Consider the following 6000-nt stretch of genomic DNA (forward strand, 5'->3'; position numbering starts at 1 on the left):
CAGAGATGATGAAATTGGAAAAAAAGACTTACAATCAATCTTGAAACTGAAAGTGTTGGAAACTAAAGAACTTCTACCAACTGACAATCTTTTTTTGTTTTGTTTTCTAGTGCTGGAGGTTGAACTCAAACTCTTGCACATGCTATGCAAGTGCTGTATCACGGCACTCCCTCCCCATCCCTGGCAATCTTTCATTATGAAAGATTCATAATTAAAGGTCATAATTAAGAAAATTTATGACCCTCCAATATGTAAACTGGAAAAGAAGCTTCTATTGGGAGGGAAGGAAATGAATGAAGTGGCCCCTGTGGGGCTAGGATCCTAAAGTGATTTTTTCCATGGCTTTCCCACTCTGGAGGCTGTCTGAATCAAGCTACCCTCTCTATTCACCAAAATCTAGAATCACAAAACTTTGTATGGCCAAACCTTTGGAGGTTATCGAATCCATCATTTTATTATACACCACAAGAAATCATTCAACTTCTGCTTAGATACATGCTTGAAGATGCATTCATTGAGGGGAATTCAGTATTTCTAGAGGCAGCCATAAGGCATTGATCCTTAATCTATGTGTTGTGGTTCATGTCTATATTAAAACACAGTCACTCTAGCAGATGTGCTGAGGTAAAGCTATATGTACCCTTCTGATGAAGTGGAAATGGTCTTACTTGAAGTGACTCTGTTCATTAACTTCTACTCCCACTCATTCATTCAGTCACCCATTCATTCACTCATTCAATAAATAAAGAGCATCTAGGTGCAGGCACTGTCTTTGACACTGGATATATAAAAAGTAACAAAACCAGACATGTTATCTATTCTTATAGAGTTTGGAGTATATGGAATTGCACAGATAAGGGTGAAAATGCAAAGAAGATAAGTGCTATGCAAACAGAAAGATACTTTTAGGAGAGATATAATGAAGTAAGCTGACCTAGCTTGGAGGAACTGATCAGGAAAATCTTCCCTGAGGAAATTATGCTGAGACTGATATCCGAGTATTAAGATTAAACAAGCAAAGTAGCTGGAGATAGGGAGTAGAATGTTTTAGCAAGGCGAAATACATTTTCAAAGACCCTGTGGTCAGTGAGGCATGGCATATATGGAGCTGAAAGATGGTTAGAATGGCTGGAAAGCAGAGCATGAAGGAGTGTTATGTGCTAAATCTGGAGAAGTGAGTTTAGGCAAGACCTTAAAGGACCTTGTAGGCCACATTAATAATTCTTCCTTTCAAGGTCCATAGGAAATTAGTGGAGGGTTTTTATGCAAGATGCTGATATGATCAGATTTAACTTTTGAAATCATCACTGTTTTTGCTATATAGAAAAGTTGTTGGAGGAGAATAGCATGGATGTAGAGAGACAAGTCTATTGGAATAGAGAAAATGAGAGATGATTGTAATGTAGATGAAGATGGTGGCTGAAAGTGAAACTGCAAAGACATGGTGGACTAAATGTCTTTAGAAAAGTGAAACTGAACTTAGAAATGAAGTAGGGAGTGCCTACGTTTCTAAAATGCATAACTGGATAGTTGGGAGGTGCTAGTAAATGTAAAGAGGAAAACTGGTAGAGAACCAAATCTAATGAACTAGATCATGGGTTCTTTCACGGATATTGAATTTGAGTTGTATTTTAAACATATAACAAACATAGACAAACCACGGGCAGATATGTGATTTCCTAGAGAGAGCATATAGAATGAGAACACAAGGCATCCTGAAGGAAAGTCAACATTTAAAAACGAGTTATAGCTGGGCATGGTGGTGAATACCTATAATCCCAGTACTTGGGAGGTTGAGAGAGGAGCATTGCAAGTTCAAGGACAGGCTCAGCAAGTAATGAGACTTTCATCAACTTAGTAAGACCTTGCTTCCAAATAAGAAATAAAATTGCCCTGGGTATGTAATGCTAAGGTAGAATGCTTCTGGATTCTATCCTCAGAAACACACAAAAATAAAAATATAAAAGACTGTTATAGAAAAACAGGCACCAAAGGGGACCAGTAAAATTTTCTCAAAGAAGAAGAAAAACAAGAAAAGAAGGTTAATGAAGGAAAGTGTCAAGAAGAAGTGGACAATAAAGTCAAATGTTATTGAGGAGCCAAGTAAGATCAAAAGCATGCAGTAGCGAGTGGTGACCACAGGGCCAAAATCCTAGTACTTGGGAGGCTGAGACAAGAGGATAACAGGTTTGAGATCAGCCTTGGTCATTTAGTGAGATCCTCAGCAACCTTTACAAAGGGCTGGAGGAGTAGCTCAGAGGTAGAATGCCCATGAGTTTAATCCCTAGTATCACATACAACAACAACAACAACAACAACAACAACAATAAAAACTTTAAAAAAGGTTGAAGCCAGGCATGGTGGCGCACACTTGTAATCCCAGCATTTGGGAGGCTAAGACAGGAGGATCTCAGTTTGCAGACAGCCTCAGCTACTTAGGCCCTTCGCAACTCAGTGAGACCCTGTTTCAAAATAAAGAATTAAAATAGGGCTGGGGGTGTAGCTTGGAGGTAGAATGCCCATTGGTTCTATCCCCAGTTTCTCAAAAAAAGGGTGAGATTGTTGATTAGAGAATAACTAGTTTAGAGGCCCACTGGAGGCTTGGGTGGATGGTAAGAAACTAGAGGGCTAGGTTAAGTGAAGAAAAAAGGAAAAGCAGTATAAGAGTCCATGTGAGGGTATACATGTAGCTTAAACTTTGTGGAGCTGACTGATCACTGTGGGAGGTGTGGGGCAGGGTAGATTTATTCCTAGTACCTTTGAGGAGGTTGGCTCTGGGCCTGGGCATAATGGTCAGAAAGCTGGCTCTCTCAACTGGGGTTGGTATGGCAGCTACAGATTTTTTTACATTACAAGCTCTAGAGTAGTGCAGACCACAGAGGTAGCCATCTTTCTACCTTTGCATCCAGAAGTGGAATGGACCCGACAGTGAGGCTACTCCATCAATTATCTAAGGATGAGGGTAGCATGCTCACATTAGAAATTGCAAGTGAAAGGGAAAGCCCACTATGGCCTAAATTTTTAGACATTGACTTTTATGGGGTTTAATTGAGAAGGTTATATACCAAAATATCTTGGAGGAATCCCTGGATAGTAGGACTTAAAATGGGTCTGACATCTCTCAGCCTTGGCTGTTCCAATTCACCTACAACTGGCAAAGAATAAAAAAGCTGTAAATGAGCCATGCATGGTGGTGCACACCTGTAATCCCAGTACTTTGGGAGTCTGAGACAGGAGTGTCAGAGGTTTAAGGCCAGCCTCAGCAACTTAGTGAGACCCTAGTTCAAAATAAAAAGTACAGGGTGTTGCTCAGAGGTAGAGCAATGCTGGGTTTAATATTAGGTACCAAAAAAGAAAAAAATGCAAATGTTATCGGGTGTACAAATTACCCAGAATCACTAACCTTCTTCTGAAAGGAGGTGAAGATGTGCATGAGCTCTGGAGCCAGATTGCATTTGTTAAAATTCAGCTTCAGTCACTTACTTATTGTACCACCTTAACAAGTAACTTAACCTGTCTGCACCTCAATTTCTTCATCTGGAAAATAAAAGCAGTAATACTTCCTACCCTCCAAAGAATTATTATCATAGACTTAGTACATTGACTTAAGTGACTTAATTTATGTAAATGCTTAGAACAATCCTTGGCACATGTCATGTACAAGGTAAGTGTTTTATGGTTATTGATTCTCTCTCCCATCTTCTCACTTAATTGGTTGACACTGCTCTGCTTTCTGTTATTTTCCTAGCTTTGAACCTTAACTTGAATAATTACTTCTGAACCTTGGCCTATGTGGGTTCTTCCTTGGGTCTATTTACTTCTTGATCAGATAAACACAGGGCCTTCAACTGTTAGATTGTGTGGCTGCAGGTACACCAACCTAGTAACTCACCTTTGGACACCTTGCACTTCGCCATTGTATCGCAGTTTAAACAGGTTGTCCAGAATGGATCACATTGCTCAAGGTGTGATGTGACAAGAGTAGAAAAGGGCAGAACCATCGCTTCTCTTGTTTTTGTCCCACACTTCTATTAATGCAGTCTAAAATCAAATTACCTCTTTTGGCAGCATCATCACTCTATTGGCTTGCATTGACTTTACAATCAAATCAAAGTCCTTTTCACATGCGTTGTTGTTTAACCAGGCAGTTCTCTTCTATCTTTGGCTAGAAGAACAAACCCTGTGGTAGTTGCTAGGAGAGAGTCAAGTTAAGCAATCAAAGCCCAGTAGCTGAGGGGTTTAGTAATAAAGGAATGATAGTCCAGGCAAGCAGTTGTCAGTTAGGTTTCATGGCAGATGCTACTAGTTGCCTACTCCAAAATGACTATACTCTTCTTCCTTACTCATAGAATCCCAATATTCAGAGAGGATATGTGTTCAACCAAAATTACTGGATTTCCCATCTTCCTTTGCAGCTAGGAATGTCCATATGACATGGTTATAGTTTTAGTGACGTAGGTGGATGTCTTTGGAAAGAATGCTTTATTCTGAATTAAAAGGCAAAAAACCTCTGTGGAAGATCCTTTGCCCTTAGCCTTCTTGCCTCCTAGCTCTGTCACTTCTGTCTTAATAGACACACATGAAGCTCCGAGCAGAAGTGGATGAAAGTTTTCCTTAAGGATGAAAGACCTGGGTCTTGATGTCATCACTGAATTCTCATACCAGTCCTGTACCTTTGATCAAGGGAACTTTTGTTGAATAAGACAAGTAAAACTTTATCTGTTTAAGCCACAGTTGTTATCTATTATTTGTGATTCAAAGCATTCCTAACTGGCATAGAGATATAACAGGAAAACTGGAATCCAAATGGAGTGAACAAGACTATAGGAATCAGAAGGAGAGCAGTGGGAGTTTGTCAGTGGGTAATCAGACTGTAGCCATTTGTGGTTCAGGTTCAGGATCAGGATCAGGTCTACTTCCCCTAATGATGGATTAAAAAGCATGACTGAGACTAGACCTTGACAGGTGACAGATGGTCAGGCAGGATCTCAGATAGATAATCAGAGGTAGGGAATGAAGTAGAGACTTAATTGAAAATTGAAATCAGATCTGGACCAGTAGCAAAGGGAGGGCCTGATTCTGAGTTCTAGTAGGCAGGCTAGGGTTGCTTCAATCTATCCTTGTCTTAGAACAGGTGTAATCTGCAAATAGAAGGAAGTTATTCTGATTATGGAGGTAGGAGTGGATGTAGGGTGGGATGCAGGCAGTGCCTTACAAGCTTCAGCTCAAGCTGTGCTTGAGCCAATCTGACATGCTTCTTCCAAGTTCTTAGGTTCACCCTTAATTAGAGGGCCTCCTTCCCACCTTTTGCCCATAACCTTTAAAGATCTGAATTTAACAGAAATTTCCTTGGGTATCCACATCAGTCTCTTTAAATGGTTTTGGCTTTGGCTTTTTCCCAATTGTCAATTTTTCAATGCAGAAAACCTTCCCCCTTTGCTCTACTTCAACCCCTGCCAGGTTTGAGTGAGCAATATAAGTGCCCTCAGGAGTGACTTACCTTATCCTCTGGCTCTACCCTCTGCTGGAAAACCTTCCCCCTTTGTTCTACTTTAACCCCTGCCAGGTTTGAGTGAGCAATGTAAGTGCCCTCAGGAGTAACTTACCTTAAGCTCTGGCTCTACCCTCTGCTGGCCTGGGGTTGGCAGGTAGAGAGGAAGGGCTGGGCAGAAGGCTGGTCAGGGCCTACCAACTCTAAGGAGTAAATGGCCACCCCAACCCCCTCTTTAACTTGACTCTTCTGCTCCAGGAACTGAGTAGAGGCCAATGATTTCCCTGCCCCCAGCCCAATTTCTTGTGTCATCTGTCTGCTGGTATGCTCCCACTTCTTTCTGTGTAGAGGTACTGTGCAGGTAAGTTACTGTTATCTTGTGCTCCTGTAATAAATGAACCTTTGCGAGAAACTTTTTGCCCTGTGTGTGTTGGGGGAGAGGGATACAGTTCTGCCTGAGTGACTTCTCATAGGAAGTTCCAGAGGTGTTCAGAGTTGATAGTCCAGGC

This window comes from Muscardinus avellanarius (assembly GCF_963383645.1).
Source record: "Muscardinus avellanarius genome assembly, chromosome: X".
Lineage (NCBI taxonomy): Eukaryota > Metazoa > Chordata > Mammalia > Rodentia > Gliridae > Muscardinus > Muscardinus avellanarius.